The sequence below is a fragment of the Ixodes scapularis genome, unplaced genomic scaffold (assembly GCF_016920785.2).
Source record: "Ixodes scapularis isolate PalLabHiFi unplaced genomic scaffold, ASM1692078v2 PGA_scaffold39__5_contigs__length_11793443, whole genome shotgun sequence".
NCBI lineage: Eukaryota > Metazoa > Arthropoda > Arachnida > Ixodida > Ixodidae > Ixodes > Ixodes scapularis.
Window position 1 is genome coordinate 2000724 of NW_024609867.1, and position 20882 is coordinate 2021605.

A 20882-nucleotide genomic window follows, 5' to 3' on the forward strand; every position below is an offset into this window, starting at 1 on the left:
GGTTCTTGTTTGCTTTGCAATATTCTCAGTTGTATAACAGCTCAGTAGTACCTCTTCACATAGTAGAGATTGTTTAGTGTGTGCTTGTCTACAGAATGGGCTGTGTGTAATAAACTTCTAGGAGATTTGAAATTAATACCTTGTGTCTGTTTACCTGTGCTTTTGCAAACACCTGGGTGAGTGTATTTGTTTTTGTTGTTGTTTATTGAAATGTTGTCTCTTTGTTTTAAATGGGCAATTAAGTTCGGTACGCCTCACAAGGTTTTTTTTCTTTAAAGATGTCCAGTGACAACAAATAATTTGTTTCACATTTCATTCGATTGCGGTAAAAAGAAAAACTACAGGCAGCTATGGCATGATGGTAAAGAGACTCATAAGACGAGATATAGAAGAAGCTATTGCAAACCACACAGATATCAACAGGCAGCTAAATAAATCATAGAAAAAGCCATAGGCAGCTATAGCACGGTGTCTAAAAAGATCCATAGAATAAGCAATAGAAATCTCTATAGCAGGCCATACAAGATGCTATAGGCGACTAAAGGAACCATAGGAACTGCTATAGGCAGTTGTAACACGATGGGTATAGAGAACCATAGGACGAGCTATAGAATGAGCTATAGCGGACCACGCAATGAGCCATAAGCGGCTAAAGAAACAATAGGAAGAGCCATAGGCAGCTATAGCACGGTGTCTAAAAATATCTATAGTGTAAGCCATAAAGATCTCTATAGCAGACCATACAAGAAGCTATAGGCGACTAAAGGAACCGTAGGAAATGCCATAGGCCGCTGTAGCACGATGAGTAGAGAGACCCATAAGAGAAATTATAGAATGAGCTATAGCGGACCATACAAAGAGCAATAGGCGGCTAAAGAAACCATAGGAAAAACCATGGGCAGCTATAGCACAGTGTCTATAAAAGATTCATAAAGTAAGCCATAGAGATCTCTAAAAGAGACCTTACACGAAGCTATAGACGGCCAAAGGAACCAGAAAAAGCCATGGGCGGCTATAGCATCCTTTCTAAAGGGACCCATAGATTAAACCATACAGTATTCGATAGCCCAATTTCCATTAAAAAAGCTATGGACAACCATAGGGGAGTTCATAGAAAAAACTATAGACAGCCATGGAAACGGCTATAGCTATTTAGGCCAATTTTCTATAGCCGGCCATACAAAGGATTTTCTATAGCCATAGAGCATTTTTGTATGAGTACGGCTCTCTTCGATGCCTCCACCGCACTTTGGTAATGACGACGCTTGCCAACATTAAAATAGCGATGCTCTTAGTGATGTCAGACCATCAAGTGATTTCGCATAAGGTATATTGAGGCTAATGGACCGGATGCCATTTTTTTAAACAGGGCATACGTTGAAGGTTTTTGACACAGTAGATCATACGAGGGTGTTTGCAAAAGTAACTATACTTCGTTTCAGCTTCGGTCCGAGCGCGGCCGATGTTATGAGCCAAAGGGCCAATCAAACAGCGTAAAGAGCGCAACGTCATGGCTTGCTCTCTGCGCTTGATAGGATTAGCCATGGGAGGAGCACGCACAGGGAGGCGGTGAATACAGGCTGTTCTATCAACTGCAGAGAGCACGCCATGACGTTGTGCCTCTTTCGCTGTTTGATTGGCCCTTCGGCTCATAACATCGGCCGCGCTCGGACCGAAGCTGAAACGAAGTATAAAATGGATTTCTGAAGGACAGACGGTTTGTAGTACCAACTTCCGCAGCTAGCAGTTCTTAGCAGCACCCTTTCCAAGTGAGTTTGCCGACCGGCATTGTCTGCTATAATTTTTTTACCAAGCTGTTAAAAATAATTTGTCATTTTTGTTTGCAATGTTCGACATGATGGAACAGCATGCAGCCGTGAAGTTTTGTTTTCTTTTAGGGAAAACGGTACCCGAAATTCTTGTGATATTTAAGAGAGTTGACAAAGAGATGCTAATGAGAAATTGCAAGTCTACGAATGGTTTCCTCACTTTAAGGCCAGGGAATTTGTATTTATTGCCGACCAACCTTGTTCAGGGCGACCCTCAACCTTCTCAACTGATGAAAATATAAAAAAAATTAGGCATTGTTCACTTCGAGTTTGTTCCTCTTAATGAAATCGTTAATCGGGTGTTTTACCTGGGAATTTTGCGACGCTTGCGAAACTCAGTAAGGGAGAAACGCCCTGATGTGAGTGAAAGAAGGAATGATAGTTCTATCAAAACATTCTCCCACAATGCTCTGCCCTGTCAGTGCAACAATTGTTTAGCAAAAATGGCATGACGCTGATTCTCCATTTACTCTATTCTTAAGACCTCGCCCCTTGTCACTTCTTTCTCTTCGCCCGTATGAAAAGTCTCCAAAGGAAATAGTTTTGCGAACGTGGAAGGGCCTTCATGTCAGACATTGCAAAAAGCGAGGAATGATTTTGAAGTGCTCTGGGAAAATATTACCAGCATGCCGCCAGACCCTTAGCAGATGATGCCGGTGGGCTAACGGACTCAGGAATTGTGCCGCTTAGCGCTGCTAGAAGTGGATACTGGTACTACGAACGCTTCCTGAAATTCATTCCAGTTACTTTTGGGTACCACCTCATACTTCCTTTGATTGCTCAAACTGGTTCTATGGCCCAGTATCTTGCTTGGTGTAAATCATATCCTTTTTTGTGTTGCACATATTTGCAGATATATATATATATATATGTGTGTGCGTGGGTGTGTGTGTTTTTAGAATGGTGAAATGAATGCAGTGTTGCATGTTTTAATATGTTTGTAATGCACACATAACATTGTTTTTTCGGTTAAATGTTCCTTGTTTTCATGTAAATTTATTGGTTTGTTTCATATTTAAAGGCGCCAAAAAGAAAGCTGCAAGGTTGTTTCTGGCTTCAGAAAGTATCATTACTATAATTATTATGGTTTGGTACTCCAGTGCTGGAAAAAGATTTCTTTTCAGATTTCTTCTCCCACAATGTTTCAAAAGTAATTGTTCTAAAACAAGGTTGTCTTTAAAGGTATAACTTTTTAAAGGAAAATGTTTTCAATATCTACTTGTATATCACGTTTGGAAAATAAAAGAATACAAACAACTGTTACCTCAACACTGTCTCTATTATAGCCACGTTATATTGTTTATACAGTATAGTTTTGGTTGTGATGCCCTAAAGTTTTCAGCTTAGTACACTGTTTATATGAAGTCTGCCCATGCTTGGAATGTGCCAAGCTTTTGTCTACAGAAAACTGAATGATTTAAAATAATTTAATAGGAGTGTATAGGTTCTCCAAATGCAGCACATAGAAAAAAAAACACGGCTATGCTAGTTTATACATATATATACATTACATAATTCTACCACAATACTTTTTTTAATATAAGTTTAATTTAGCGTTTTTTTAAGTGGAGCGAGTAGAGCGAGTCATCGGTTGCTCCACCAACAATGGAAAGCGTGCCTCCGTGAGCGTTTGCCCGGTACAATTAAGTCACCTATTCGCAAACACTGAATTTAAGGGAAAAAAATGACGAATTGAAAAACACAAGACTAAGAATTATGTTACCTTTAGCCGATTACTGATTAGGAATACAGATATTATGGCAACTTTTCCTGCCATTCCACGCGCGGAACGAGCATGGGGCAACATGGCTTGAGTAAGTTTATCATTGCGTAAATTTGAAACCGAAACTGGTTGGGAGCATGCCATGCGGTGTTACTTTAGCCGTATATTTCCCGGTATAGACCCAGACTGTTAAACCGTTTTTTTTTTGCAGGATCAGTATGTTTACTTGTTTATGCAAACCCTATTTTTTCTATCCTGGTATATTTCCCGGTATGGACTCAGACTACTCAACCGTTTTTTTTTTTTTTAATACAGTACGTTTTCTGGTTTATGCGAACCGTTTCTTTTCTGTCCTGGTACATTTCCGATGTAGGCCCAGTTTGTTAAACCGTTTTTTATTTAAATACGGTACGTCTGTTTGTTTATGCAAACCGTTTCTTTCCTCTCGTAATATATTTCCCGGTATAAACCCAGATTGTTAAATCGTTTCTTTTTTTTTAAATACGGTACGTTTCTGGGTTTTGGCAAATCGTTTCTTTTCTTTCCCGGTAAATTTCTCGGTGTAAACCCAGTGTCTTAAACAGTTTTTCTTTTAAATACGGTATGTGTCGTGGTATATTCAAACCGGTTTTCAGATTCCCGGTTCGTTTTTCATAATGTAATTATGGTGTTGTTTTTTTTCGGTAAGGAGCGGTTCCGATCACTTTTAGAGAAGATGCAACAAAAAAAGGATGAAATCGCATCAACCTAATGGAAAGTTGCAGCAATAATGAAAAAATTGAACCAAATAAAAAATGGCCATTCTCGATAAAGTGGTTGCAAAACATCCGTTAATTTCATTTTCGACGATATCTCAAATTTTATAGAAAAATTTAAATGAAAATAAAATAAACTAAACTTATGCCCGTCGATATGCCATGCGTGGGGCTAGACCCGCATACTATTTGGTAAGCGACGAATATAATAACTCATGAGTTAAAAAGCTCTGAGGATGTCACCGGATTGTCAAAGAGACGATGTTTGGTATTTTTTACCTCAATAAAAAATACAAAAGTATTTTCCTCTGAACTAAAAAAATAGTCGAAATAACATACAAAAGCACAAAAAATTACTGTGAGTTTTGTATGCTTCCCTTATTCATACCAGCGTACAGCACTGGGTAGAAATATCACGCAGTAAAAAAAAAGCAGATTTTCATCCTGCTCCACTCAATAATTTTTTGTCAAGCGAAATATTAAAAAAAAATTTAAGAGCGGTTTGATTTTTTTCAGAAAAGGGGAAATTATATATTAAAAAAAATCCAAAGACCCACCCCGACAAGCGCGTTCAATTTCAAATGAAACCACCCCTTAGTATCTGCAAAGCACCACGGAAAAAAAATCAAATTTCGGCAGCTGCTCTAAACATGTGTTTAGTTTTAGCTTCGTTATTTATTGTAATGCTCCCAAAATAGTCGAGCGTATGCCAATTTAGACCTTTCTCTGTCGTGCTGCATGGGCGATGCATTGTTCCGAAATATTGTGCACGGGGGCGAAAAAGGTATATATTTTGTGCATCAAGATCTTTAGGAATCCCGCTACCTGAATAATAATAATAATAATAATAATAATAATAATAATAATAATAATAATAATAATAATAATAATAATAATAATCTTTATTTCCATTTAAAGAAATGGTGGAGCGAAAGGGAAAAAGCTTCAACAGGAAGCTTGACTGGCCCTCAGCCCCATCGGCAGCCAGTGAACAAACAGTTTTCGTGCAATAAAAAAAAGCATACAGAAAATTATACATTATCAAATGAGATAACAGAAACAAGACACAGAACACTTAAATAGGTAAAAATATATTACGCAACTCTTTAGTAGATATGGTTTCTATATTTCCATTTTCCTTTTCAAAGTTGTTTAGAAGTTTTGGAATTAAACACCGAAGCATTTGCTGCCCATAATTTGACCTGCATGTGGGAACCTTCCAATATTCATTATGGCGGGTCAAGTAAACCCTATTATTTTTTTCTTATCTAACTATCTCGTTTAAAAGAACACTTTCCTTTTTAATTTCATTCTTAATGGTGAGTAAAAGTCTATAATCAGATAGCTTATGAATTTTTAATATTTGCAGATTTCTAAACATATTCTCAGTATGAGAGTCATAAGGCGCGTTAAAGATGACTCTTAACATTTTTTTTTTTTTTTTTTGAAGCAGATAAATTTTGTTCAGGTTGGATGCCGTTGTTGTGCCCCAGACAAGGTTACAATAACTGAGGAGTGAGTAATACAAAGCATTGTACATAATTAATTTCACGCGAACTGGTAGAAATTGGCTGTGGCGATACGTTAAACCAACACGTGACAATTTGGAAATCAAATAATTTACATGGCTATCCCATGACATATTTTCAGAAAAGAAGACACCTAGTGTTTTAAAATTTTCCACGATTTCTATTGGACTTGAGCTAAATACTATAGGCCTTGGCATAAAAATTTGTTTATTTTTGGACGAAAGAAAATAGCCTTTGTCTTTGCTGTGTTAATACATAGTCTATTTTCCTTTGCCCACGCCGCCAACCTTGACAAAGTAAAATTAACATCATCCGCAATTTCATCACTATTTAAAGAGGAAATAAATATACTAGTGTCGTCTGCATAAATTACAAATTTAGCAACAGGGTCTATATTCACAATATCGTTTATATACAGGTTAAAAAGAAGGGGCCCTAAATTACTTCCCTGTGGGGCCCCTGAAATAATACGCTTTCTATCAGAGGAATGACCACTAGTGTTAATATATTGGAAGCGGTGACTCAAGTATGAATTGAGAAGAGCTAACGGCAACCCTCGAATACTATAGCAATTTAGTTTGCAAAGCAGAATGTTATGATCCACGAAGTCAAAGGCTTTTGTAAAATCTACGAACACGCCAACAACCGTTCTTTATTCTTCAAAATTTTGTAATATATATTCCTTTTGGGACAAGAGGGCTGATTCTGTGCCACGATTTTTTCTGAAACCAAACTGCGAAGATGAGAGTATATCGTGCTTATTCGCAAATTGTGCAGACAGCAATGCAAAATTAAAAAGCGTGAACGGTATACATGCCACGGCTGTCTGCACATAATATACATGACCATAGTTGTTCTCAAGTTCACCAAATTGCCCGCCCAAAGATCTGTCTTGTTGGTGTTTTGTCATTCCACTCTGCTTTGTAAGTTAGAACTACAAAATAATTCGCTTTACAAAGAAAGCCTGGGCCGTATCTGACACGAAAATATAGTCTGCTATCGGAGATCAGTGTCTGCACCCTCGACATTTCTTGCCTGTGTCTGTCCACTTCGATATCAATCAGCGGTGTTTTTTGTTGCAATAAGCGAAAGTATGCAGGCGAGGCTGTTAAGAAACGTTATGTTCAAAATCACGAGACGTAGGAAAATAAAATAAAGGACCTTTGCTAACAGAGGGCCACCCTAGGTAACAAATTCAAGGTATAATATTATATTAATGGACCTGGGTCCGTCCATTCTTTAGAATCTTGGTAGGTAAAATGCACAATGTTTGACCACATTTGTACAGAACGTTACCTGCATACGTTAGAAGCCGATTCATGCGATTACTTGAAACGGCCACGAATTACTTTGACTCACGCGGCAGAGTTTCTCTATTTTTTGATAGGAGAATATTGGCTTCAAGTAAACCAAGGTAGCCATTTTATGCACCGAATATATGCGGACCACTTTGAAATATACTAATTTGAAGCAGGCCTGACTCGCAATAAAAGCAGAGATCAAAATACAAAAATGTAGCTTTGACCACTTGTTTTTCTTCTCCTCGTAGATATATCACACCAAGTGACATAGTTCCAGCTCTGATGCATATTTCATATTTTATTTGCATAAACATTACGTCAAACAGGTGCGATAAACCACACTTGTTTAAGGAACTATCACAGATGTCATTTCAAGCGCCTAAGTTCCGTCATGCATCCACCCGTTATTCTGAATGATGATTCCCCTTATTTGAGACAAGCACCGCGTGAAGTCTGTGCACTCGAATGCTGTCCGTTTGATACGGGATAACTTTCGCTAGCGATGCTATCACTCAACCACTTTGTCAGGCAAATGAAACTTTGCTTCTTAGAAATTAATCGTCACCACTCAAAAGACTCAGGCGCAATGCGAGTTCAACAAACCCCCTCACTTCTGGTAGGCGACGGGGCCCGAGACAGGATGTAACGTTTTGTCACTGACGACCAATAAATTAGGAGCTGGTGCAGTTCACAAACGTCAAAAGTGACAAACTGCGCGTAACTAGGCCGCGTCAAAACAGGTACTTTTTTTTCTAATTTTACAGTTAGACGTCGAGTTGATGGTGGATAACCTCTAGGCTTCAGAAGAGTATGAAATGAGTGGACGAAATGTTGTCGCCATACTTCGACCAGAAAAGAACCTGCAAACAAGCTGTGCCATCAGCATCCTGAGGTAAGACGAATGCTTCAGACGTGATGACTCCGTTAACTGACACGTCTTGGGTTGCACGGAGTTGACTCTAGAATTATGCTTTGTCATACTTCCTTGTTTCGTGAGAGATCAAAAAGTTCTTAACTAATATTATTTTTCGTTATCAACTATGAAATGATGGTCCAGCGTCAAAGCTAAGTTCAATGATACTCTCAGCTGAAATTGCATGATGTTGCGGAAGCATGCATTACAGTGTCGCATATTTATTTTGGACCCGTATTAAAAGTTTTTTTTTCAACGAAATTTCGTTTTACAATTTGTGAAATAAAAAGAAATTGACGCAATATTATAATTTATAAGAATAGCTCGTATGACTTAATTTTTTGTAACTTTTCTTCTAGATAATTATGCATTTATATTGTCATTGAAACACTTTGCGTAAGAGGATGCACAGCACAACGTTGCGAAACGTTGTGCAAGAGAAAGCAGACAAAAACGGTTGAATAACTGACTTAGTGTTGTTTTCTTTAATGCCATTTTGTAAGACAACCCACTACCCAGATATTTCGGTTTAGAGTCGATTTTTAAAAAGCAGTGTACTTTAATAGGTGTCTAGAGACGCTTCAAATCAAACACAAGTTGTAAGAGAAACATTAGTGGAAACTAATTCTTACGTTTTTATCAGCAAAAACAAAACATGTCAAAAATTGTTTCACAGATTTTTATAGTTTTGTGAGAGGAAAGATCCAAGAGAAACGTTCTTAAAGACTACAAAAAAGTTTAAAAATCAGAATGGATTTTTTATATAGCACGCTAAAATAGCAAAATGAATAATCTATTTGGTATGACGTGAATTGTCAGCAACAATAACCGTCTTATTTTCGTTTTTTGTTTTTAGATTTTACTTTATTTCGAAAATGATATTCGGTGCCTCCGTCCTGTCTTTCGCTCTGGCTATGCTCGTGGGTAAGATGCTTTTTTCCGTTCATTGCGGATAAAACTCCTGCTTCATAAGGGAAACTATACCTGAAAGTTTCAAAAATTGTACGTACTGAAACACTACCTTTGGAAGCCGACAAGTACCAAAGAACTGCTTCCGGAGAAACTTATTTTAACATAAAAACTTAATTTCCTTCTCGAATTTATTATAATCAAAAGCTAGTAAGACAATTACAACTTAAGTATGAACAGCCTAAGGATAAAGCAAAATGGTAAATCGGACATCTCTGAAATTAATTGGAGCCCAATATACAACTGCGAGGATGTTAATTTCGCGTATCACACATTTTTGGGGGAAGTTACAACTATCCACATTCGTCAATTTCTTTGTAAAACCTTGAAAATATCTAAAAAGATCCACAAGCCATGAATAACGCCTGAAGTGCTGAAGAAAATTGCGGAAAAAAATATGCCTTTACTAGAAATTCGATAAAACAAGAGAACCGTCTATGCTTTCAAGTTTAAGGTATATCGAAATCAATTAACAAAAATGCAACGAAATGCTAGAACTGTGTATGATACAAACTCTTTTCAGGCTCAATCTACACGTGCAGATGTTGTCTGCAGAAAATTAAACTCAGTTTTAAATCGCGTTCCAAAGCGACAGCCTGTAGATAGCATTGTTTATGAAGGAGTGTACTTGGATAGTAGCTCTTTAGCAAACCCTTTCATTGACTACTTTGCCGCAGTTACTTTGAGTATAGAAATAACCACTCCATTTTTCTGGAAGCCGTCACAAGTTCTGAGATTTGCTCAGTCTTCATGCAATAGAAAAATAGCAGTAGTTGTGACTGTATAATTTGCCAATTCGACCTATTAAATACATACTTGACTTAGTAGCACCCTGTGTTTGTCACATTATCAATCTGTCCTTAACCATGGGGTTGTTTTCTAAACGATACAGATGGCGAAAGTGGCAGTCTTACATAAGAAGGGAGATGAAAATATTCTCAGCAACTATAGACCCCTTCCTATCCTCCCGTTATTTTCCAAAGGCCTAGAAAAAAAAGTACATTCTCGTTTAATTGAAGTTTCTGATAAGCAAAACCTACTGATTTCCGCCCAATTTGGTTTTAGGAAAGTTCTATCGACTGAATTATCATTATTCCAGCAAAACAATATATTTTAAACAAAATTGAGGAAAGAAATACCGGATTTATGTGTATTCGTGTACTTCACGAAAGCCTTTAATTTTATCAACCATAATATTCTACTTAAAAAAATTTCAGCCTTATCGTATCCACGGGTTACCTTCGAACTTCTACGCTCCTGCTTGCGACACCGTTGTCAATGTTTCTATTGACTAAATTTCTTTTGACGTTAAACCTATTCACTCAAGCGTTGTACAGGGGAGCATTCTTGGACCGTTTCCTTTTAATATGTACATGAATGACAATGTAAATATAGGTCCTGCAAAATCTGTCATATATGCTACGACAGTAGCCTATTCTTTTCTTCAAATAATAGCAATGATCTTGTCACAATCGCCAATGACACTTTGTTCAAACTTGGGGCATGGGCAAAAAAGGTAACTGGTTTAAAATTAATACTTATAAAACTAAAGCTGTCATTTTTCGACCCACGAATAAGTGTGTAACTCTAACGAGAAGCATTGTGCTTGACTCTACGCCAATCGAAATCGTCAGTAATTTTAAAACTCTTGGAGTCATATTTTTGGAACACATGTTGTGAAACAGTCACATTAATTACTTACTTGCAAAATTATAAACCATCATAAGTCTGATATTCTATAACGACAAAACACTCCCAGTCAGTGTGAAGCTATTAATTTACAATTCCTTATTCCATTCTCATCTTAGTTACTACATAATTTGCAGGTTTGTGAATTTGGTGTTACCCCAGACGAGGTGTCTGGGGTAACACCAAATTCACAAACCTGCAAAAAATTATGTTTACTGCAGAAAAAAAAAATTTTAGAATAATATGAAACCAGCCTTATGATTTCCATATATGCAGTTTGCTTAACACGTTTAGCGTATTAAAAATGCATAGCCTTTATAAATACAGGTTGATTCTAAGTTAAAATCAGAAAAAAAAGAAAACATTATAAATCGTTGTCAACTCTAGCGGCATGACACCAAATCTACACGTTCACTTAACTAGACACAGGGAGTATTGGAAGGTTGTCTACTGTTCTACTAACTATGGTACGCAAATGTTGCGATATAGCATACAAAAACTGTTAAATTGCCTTCTAGAAAAAGAAATGTGCATTGACACTATCTTCTTCAAGGCTTTGCGTTCTCTTTATCTGTAGCAGTGATTTACCTCCCTCACTCAAATGATACTTTAAAGTTGTTTATGATATTTAGAATGCACTCTTTTGTGTTTTTGGGATTCCTGTCTGCAACGACAGTTCATGCCACCTATTTAGGTGATTAATGACTGTTTTGTAATCTCGTGCGCATTTTTTGCTGCAATGCCAATGTACGGGGCCGAGGGCTGGTCAAGCCTTCTTTGAGGCTTTTACTCTTTGCTCTACCATGCTACATGGAAAAATAAACTATTATTATTATTATTATTATTAAACTAACAGTTTGTCTGTCGAGCGAGTTAAAAACAAAGTTATTTCTATCTTTAAATATCGTTACCTTGAGAAAAGTCATACTTGTGTGAACGGTGGGTGTAACTCGCAACTTGTCAACTTGTTGAGCCTGCAGCAGCGTCGGGTAAAAGCAGATTTGATGTTGTTTAAGACCCTGTACGGCTCGATTAACTCTCCCAGCCTTCTGTCCGAAGTGAGCCTCAGAGTTCCACGTGTGCCTACACGGCTAAAATCATCTTTTTATATAGCTCGACATTTTAGCCACTTAAACTTGATCCAAAGATCGGCTGGGTCTGATAGTCGCTACTCTGACACAATTGATATGTTTAACTCATGCGGGAGCAAGTTCGGAAATGCTGTTCGAATATTTACCTTGCAGGAAAAGGGCTGATCAGTTGAAGCGTTGATGTAGTATTTGCTTTTTGCTCTCACACCTGCTGATGCCTCTGTTTTGTGCTTTTGATTTCCCTTGTTCATTTGAGCGTCTCTCATACTTGTTAATATTTTTATTCTCAGACTGGTGAACTACGTTCTCCTTCTGCACTCGTGTGTATGCGTGTTTGTATGTGTGTGTTTTTGCTAATGTTTTGAGTGTGCCAGCACTAAGACCGATTGGTTGTTCTTGGACACTTTAATAAACATTGATTGATTATTATTATTATTATTATTATTATTATTATTATTATTATTATTATTATTATTATTATTATTATTATTATTATTATTATTATTAAGGTGGACTGCCCACTCCTAACTTTAAAGCTAAACGCACACATTCCTCCATTCTGTCCTCTGAAATATTTGAGAAAACATTAATGGGAGGAATGTCCCCGACCATAAAACTAGTGTAAGGTTTCTTTAAAAAATATATGCAGGGTGTTTTTTTCGTTGTTTTTCAGATTAGCTTAAAAAAAGCCGTGAAAAATAGACTTTTGCGGTTTGTGCAGGACAGTTAAAGGGCCAATACGACATAGTATAGGAATATAGTCGCAACTATTAGTCGGATAATTAAATAATATTTAAGTAACGTTTTAATTACTGGAAATAGACATATAGTTCCAATTAGAAATTTGCTGAGCATCATCGAAAACCACAAAATCAACTATTTCTTGAAGGATATAATGCCGGGGCAGCATTTTATGGCGTTCTGTAAGAACGTTCTATTTGGACGCGTTTCTCGATTTCGGTTACTTATCGGAGCTCATCTTTGCACCTGCGGTCCTGTTTTTCGGTGGTCTCGGCATAGAGTAATATACAAAAGGTAAAGAGCGGACACTGCCATGGGCCCCAGCGGCCCAGATAGACGAGTGACAGCTAGGGCTCCTAGCGGGCGGCATTAAACACAATCTAGTTCCGGTTCCGGTCAAGTTAGTTTCGGTTTCGGTTTAGGCGTTTTTGCTCCGGTTCTCCGACAACCTTCTCCTTCTCTTTCTCCCTATATTTCCTTCTTGCGTCGCTCCTCGCTACGCTCTAGGGAGCTCTTCGGCTCCCGGAGCCACGGTTTCTTTTTTTTTTTTTAATGTTGACGCAGTTTTATTAAAATTTTTACGATATAATTCGTGCAAAATGTGTAAAACAAAAATTCTACTTCACAGAACAGATGCGTATATATTGCTTGTTGGGTTTTCTACTGTAAAACATTGAAGTTACACAACCACCACATTGACTCCTGACTGGTGGAGCATTTTGAGGTCAACAATAGTAAGTGGTTCGAAAATATTTTATTGGACCACATTCATATATACATGGTTTACTTGAGACGCTCTGTATGTTTTATAAGAAACAGATACTAATGCTCACAAAAAAAGGTGAATATGAAGGAATTCGGCATATCGTACAGTTCGTAATAGATTTTTAGCGGAACCATGTTAACAAAAATTTTCCACAGCGAACATGCTGAATGGTCCATTTGCTTTCACGCCGACTCGGGCTCGGGAAGTAAGTCCAGAAACAAAGAAGACATCGCTATCATTACCAGTAAAAAGAATATAATAAGAGTGCAAAGCACACAGCGAAGAGTACAAATTCCCAATGTCCGGCTATTATAAAACGTTAAAATCGGCATAGCCTGAAAGACACTGCAGGCGAGCCAATACCAAACACTGAGAACTCTATTCGGAATCTCACAATATTCAACATTCCTAGACATTCCTCGAAATACATTTGATCGGAAAGAAAGTAAGGCTAAAAAAACGGCTAAAAAACCATAGAGAGTGGATACAAATGTGGATACATTTTCGTTCTAATATCTATAGCATCTATATACTATTTTCTATAAAAATTCTGCAGAAACTGGATAAATACTTCTGCAAAAGGGCCGCGATACACATTTGCTGGAAATAAGGGAAACAAATTTTTCGAGTGCAAGCTGCACCACTCAATTATACGCACTTTCTGTTTTTGATTTGGCAGCCACCTCCGTTAATACACTATTAACAGTTAAACTTGTCTAGTTGTTTTACAACAACTGAAGAGTGTAACCAAACTTTGTCCAGGTTCCGGTTAAGAAACCGAACATGCCTACACAAGCGTATTCTGCGAAACATTTTAAAAAACCATTTGTAGAACTCTGAGCAATGCCAAAAGTACCCAGACCTGAAAGTGTGCGATACAAGACAGCACACACTCCTCAAACATGCGCCACGCTCTCTATTACGGCAAGAAAGCGATTGTCTATTTGCTTAACGAAATTAAAGGCAGCCTGGGATGGTATATTAGATTCCCGAAGAGCTTTCCAGGCACGTGATATGCTTTAAGCAGAAGTAAGGACTGGTGAGGCCTGGCCAAGCTGTCAGACTCTTCCCTCGGCAGCTAAAACAGCCATAGCTGTGGGTTGTCAGTCCAAGGAAATGCTTGATCGTATAGCCCCTAACGTAACAAGTGGATGAGTAATCAAATTTGCCAAACCTGATGTCTGATGTCAGCTCAGAAATATCCTTGAATGGCCGGAAGTTATCAATTGGAAGACATTACAGACTGTCTGGAATTGAACTTTCATAATGCAAAAATATGGGACACTCCTTCAAGAGGTCCCATCCTAGTCATCCTCTACGTTTCCATTGTTCGACAGTTTGAACAGTTTCTTTATCCTAGTCCTGAGGTGAACTGATACACCTCTGAGTTGGTGTTGCAGTCCTGCATTTGTCATATACCTTCAAAAATGTTCTGAAGTGGGTCTTGCTGCAGGCGGCGTGTAAGTAAGAAATTAGAGTCACAACTATTTGAAAGCTCCTCCCAGAGCACGAGGACACTCTTTATAGTAACATGCCACCCTATGAAGGTTTGTGACTGCATCCTACTTTCAAACTTCCATGTTGAAATCGATTTGAGTTGCAGGTGAAGGAAGTCGAATACCTCCGATCTCCTTTCAGAATGGCATGACGCAACTTCTGCCCTGTCTTCTTGAATTGTGAGCTATTTAAAAAGCTGTCCATTCTATCGCTGAAACAGGCTGTAACCATGGCTGCCTCAGGAAGCTCCTTGGCATAAACAATTAATAGGATTGCAAGACAGACTGAGGTACTCATTACCTATGCGGCACGTTTTACTTTCATGTTATTGAAATGGTTTTGAAAAATATGTCTCTCAGTAAGTTTTGGAGCCAATCGCAACCTCATCTCATGGGTAGAACAATGAAGTTTAACATTATAAGACCACTCAATGACCTCCTTTCCAATGCGAATTTTGTGCGCTTATTTTTAGAGTTTGTTCCTGGTAGTTTTGATAAGGTGCGAAATATCAAAGATAAAGTAAACATATTCGTTATCAAGTTAAAAAACACGGCTTAACCACAGACACACCAAGTTGGTTGGCCAAGCTTACGTTTGAAGCCCCCTGATCACAGACCAAAGCCATTACTGTGAAGCCAGTCTTAGGCTCTTACAATGAAAGAAATGAGGAGACTGCGGATAACAGAAAACGGTGTTGAAGTGTGCACAACAGTGTATGCAAGTGGCTGAACCCACCTCCTGGAGATTCCAGAGAGCACAACACAACAACCAAGGAGCTATCTGAAACACCGTTCAACACCGTCCTCTGTAAATCCATGGACAATGTCGTTCGCAGAGTAATAAGTCAAGTACCTTTTCAAAGAAATCTCATCGAAAATCAAGGTGCACACACGATTGCAAACCGACAGCCCGACGGAAACAACAGCGCGAGAAGCTCCCGCTCGGCTTCACAAACTCACGCCGAGCATGCGAGCACGCGGGCAGTCATGCGTCACCTTGTTTGATGCAAAGCCGACCGAACACGCTGCAGCAGAAAGCACAAACGGACGGCACGCACGGCACGGACGAACGACGCAGGGAAGAGCAGAGGCCATGCAGAATTATGCTGAGGCGACGGCGTGCAGGCAAGCAGTCACATGGCAGGCCATGGCAGGCGCCTTTGCTCACGTGATTTTTGTGACGTATTAAATTAAACCTATTTAGTCGTTTTAAGTACTTTAAGTAATTCTAAAGCATAACATTTGCAAAAATGAATACTTCTCAGGGAAAGAGTCTTAACTAATTTTAACCAAATCACAGAAAAGCGCCACATAGCGGAGGGCATTAAACGCACTATCTGGGCCACGAACCGGCTTCAGTGTTCTCTCTTTACGTTTACTATATTACTCTATGGTCTAGGCGCGAAGCCAACCCTCGTCTCCCTCGTAGAATTGAGGGAAGTAGGGCACACGTGTGTTGCGCGTCTCAGCCACTTGGGAGCAGGACCGCGGGCGCGTAGATGCGCTCCGATAAGAAACCAAAATCGAGAAACACGTCTAAGTGAAGCGTTTTTACAGAGCGCCGTAAAATGCTGCCCCGGCATTATATCCTTCAAACAGAGTTAATTTAGCGGTTTTTGATGGTGCCCAGCGCGTTTCTAATTATAACTGTATGTCTATTTGTAATAATTAAAAAGATAACAAATCTTTCTTAATTAGCCGACTGATAGTTGTGACTATCTCCTGATACTAGGTCCCCCTGGTTTTATACCTCGCCTGCACACATGCACGAGCCGTACTTTGTTTAAGAAATCTGAAAGAATAAAAAAAATCACCCTGTATATGTATATTTGTGAGTGTAGAGAGAGTTAACGAAATACAATGTTGAATCTCACTTTATCGTCCCATCCTTCACTCCCTCACCCTCGCCTTTAACGCGCGTGAGGCCCAGAAACCCTGAGCCGTTTTACACAATAAAGGATCAAAATAAAAAATTAAAAAAATGATTCAAATACTTAGGAGTACTATTCCACAAGAGAAATTTAAAAAGGAGTGTCACGTCAGATAGATCCTAGGCAAGAAAGGGAGCTGTAGAAAACTGATAACTGCGACTGTGCAATTTATGACATCGCTCACGATACACTGCCACTGCTGAAGATAAAAGATATGAAAAGAAATTCAATTTGACACTTGTATGTTAAAATAAACACACGTATTTTATCACTAAAGACAGAAGTGAAACCATTTCCAAAACTCACTACAACAAGACATGGTTTAGACGCAGTTAAAAATATACAATATACAGGGTGTGCAAGAATTATTTCGGCGTAAAACAATTCTCATATATCGCTCAATAAACAGAGAGTATTGAAACTTTTTACAAAGGTGTATTTGAAAGGTGCATATGTCACACATATAGTTATGTAGGTTCCAGGAAAAGCAATTTAGCCCAGAAACATTTTTTTTTGTTTTATTTTATAAGAATAAAACGGTTAGATATTCTGGTTGATGCGGCTACTTTCAAATGGAACCACATACTCTCGCATCTGCTGGACCTGCTTGAGGGTGCCCATGGGCACTTATTACCATGTTCATCTGTAAGAAGCAATCATGCTGTTTTTTTTAAATTTTATTTCGTGCTGTCTTTGAGCAATAGCGTCAACAAGAAAGTGTTTGATATATCCGTCCGCACCTTACCGAAAAATAAACATTTCGAAATTTAAGCTTGTTCCGAAATGGCCGGTCCAATTGGAATTCGAACAGGTTGCCAAACCGTCGACCCGTTCACGTCATTAGATTTCGGGATACGGATACCCGTTTTTTTACCGGCACGCGTTTGATAAGGGCGCCCATGGATACAGGCACTCGTTTGATACCGGCACACGTTGAATACGATATCCTTTTGAGGGAAATCTTTAGTTAGCCACCCACTGGGTACAGTTTGAAAGGGGTCGACGTAGTACGCGTAAACAACGCACCCTCGACGCGTTCTGCGGTATAGAAATTTATTAGAGCTCGTGACGTACTTCTTGCGAGCAGGAACGTTACTGTAAATTCGATAGAATTCCGTCGTCGAAGAGATACAGCCGTTAGCATTCCGTGGATCATAAAATTCAGGTTAAAAAAAAAGGCAAGTCCTGAACACCACGAAGTACACGGGGACACCGCTAAATAGTTAATGAGGACAGGGCAGAAAAATTACACGCAGAGAACCGCTAAAATGAGCAATGCACTCAACTAATGAAACGCGAGATATGGAAGTTAAAGTTCAAAGTACAAAAGATTACAGTTAGAGTGTGACCGAGGCTGGTAGGTATATATGAGATTAGAATTCTTAGCCGCGGCCAATGAAAACCTACAATATTGCCGCTTATTGAAGCATGCGCTGCGTCAAGGTTCGTTATCTCGCAGACACGGCCGACAAAAATTCACAGTTCCGCTGCTGATTCGTAGCTCGCACCGCGTCCACATTGTTTTTTTTTTCTTCGCCTCCCGGGTGCTCCTTTTCCTGCAGTCATTGCCCCTCGTCGACCACACACGTCGTCTGTCTGCTTCCTCACCGAAATGACTTTGTCTTTGTTGGTGCTCCCAGGGTAATATTCAGCCGACCTTGAATGTTCCCCGAAATCACGCCCCGCCTTCGCTCTCTCTCTCTCTCTCTCCTTTAAGCTAGCCCGCCACGCCTCTGTGTGGTGTGAACAGGTTCGCATACCCCTACGGTCAAACACTTAAACACTTTAACACTTTGACTGTCAGCTAAGTAGTTCGACCAAACCTGTGAGCAGTTTGAAACCGGGGCGATACGCCGCAATGCGGTTGAACAGGTCCGCATACCGCTACCCTAAAACTGGTGAACAGTTTGACTAGAGTGATGATCAGTTTCATCGAACAGGTCTGTAGTTAAGTTATACTGCTAAACGACGGTATGAACCTGTTTGAATTTCATGTGTTTCTTTTTCAGTCAGAGTGCAGAAGTCAAAACAGGGTTTTTAGAAATAATTTCCTGAAACCTACATGAATAAAATTTCAGAATGATAAACGCACCGCATTAGGCCACCTATGGGTAAAGTTTTAATGTACTCTGTTCTTTCATTTGTTTATATGCTTTTTTATGCCCGAATAGTGCTTGAAATCAAGCAGTAAATTGAACTCATTCCTGAACATTGGTTCGGCCGAACTCTTTTTGTTTCCGATTTAGCTCGCTTCACATTTCACTTATGAAACGCGTTTCAGTTTGTGAACAAACATTTATTTAAAAGCATGATATGACCTTGTTGGGTCTTACTTTAAACATTTATAGGCGTATGGACAGTTTATGTTCCCGTAATATTTTTCAAACTAATATCTTCATTCAACCCTGGAAGTTGGCACTACCAAAGGAAGGCGTTGGCCAGCATCTGAGGCGTGTGGTGTCCCATTAATAAAAAAAAAAAAATTCTAAATTAAAAACAAAGACACTCACACATAAAATAAATATTGTTACGTTGTTCTGAGACCAAGCAAGGAGACGTCCGTTTGCGGTTCGGCTTTTAATTCGAAACTCACCGCCACCGGCACGGGGCGGTGGCTCGTGCTTGTGGCGCCGAGAGAGACCGTCGTCTTTCTCGTAGCAATCTCCCGGGGAGAAGCGTAGGTCGTCTCGACCGAAGGGTGAAGGTATTGGGGGGGTAGGAGAATGGAGCCATGGTGTGAATGGGGGATGGTACGGTTTCACGCGGCTGACGTGAACAATGTCTGTTGAGGTTCGACGGCGATCGTGGAGGGGTTGCGGGAGTTTCACTCTGTACACTCTAAGAAAAAAGGGTGTACACGGGTACTCCCCTCAGGGGAGTTAGACCATGTCCCATATGTGACTCCCCTGGGGTGTGTTGGGGATTTCAAGTACTCCCCAGATTTACGGGATTATTTGCACCCCCCTCAAAGTCCACGGGCCTCAACCGACACCCCTTACTTCGGGTGCTGTTTGGCGCCGTCTGTTACATTCAGGTACTTATGTTACACCGCTAATTGGAGGAATTATTTGGAACCATTTTCAACCATCAGGGAGTCAAAAAGCACCCTTCTGAATAGGGTGCTTTTTGACGAATTTTGTTACACCCAGGTACTTATGTGACACCCGTAAATTCAGGCATTATTTAGTACCGCTTACAACTCTCAGGGAATCACTTGATCCCCCCTAAATTGGGTGCTTTGTGGTGCCCGTTTTTATACCTAGAGACTCGCGTGATCCCCCTAATTGCAAGTGCCGTCGGACACTATACACAACCCCCGCGGTTTTCCGCGATTCCCCACTTTTGGGGTCGCTTTTGTACACCATGAGTCTCGCCGAGCTCCAAATAGTGAGGGCACTTTTTTAGACCCCGAGACTCAGCTAACTGGTTTGTTCAGGTGTGCTGGAGGGGCGATGATTCCTGAGGTCAGCTGTCATACGCGAGGGTTCTGAATTCTTTGGGTGTCAAGTTCCCTAAGGAGGCACTTCGAGGAGGTTTCAGGAATAAGAGAATTATACTCACGGGCAACGTGCCGGCATAAAAATTTAACTGAAAACTTCTAGAAACACACAATCCAGACATTTAAAAAAAAGTCCTGCCAGTCATGTCAGCCAACAATATTGTCAAACACGTTTTTATTGTAAAATCAAAAACTTGAGACAGGTCAAAAGCTTAAAAAAATAATAAGTAAAAGCTTGCAGCCTGCCAAGAAGCTTCAGGGCAACCCTTTCCAGTGGTGTTTCTTTCAGCCCGATCGTGCGTTCAAAGAGAGCCAAGGCGGACTTGATCGCCGTTCCATATTGAATATCAAAAGTCCAATAGATTATGAGGCTGAAACCATGGATGACATCGCCAACATCCACCGACAGGTCCTCCACCTTGACTTGGACAGCTGCAGAATAGATGTCCTCTGTAGACAATAGGACCGTCGGATGAGTTTAACTTTCTCCTGGAACCTGCAATTGAATAAAGTACCACAATTAAAAAAAACTATGCAAACATTGGTGATGATTGTACGTTCTATGAATTTTAATATTTAGATATGATAATCAGAAATTACATGCTTCCGTATGCTCTGTCAGTACATAATTTTTCTTTTAATGTCACGTA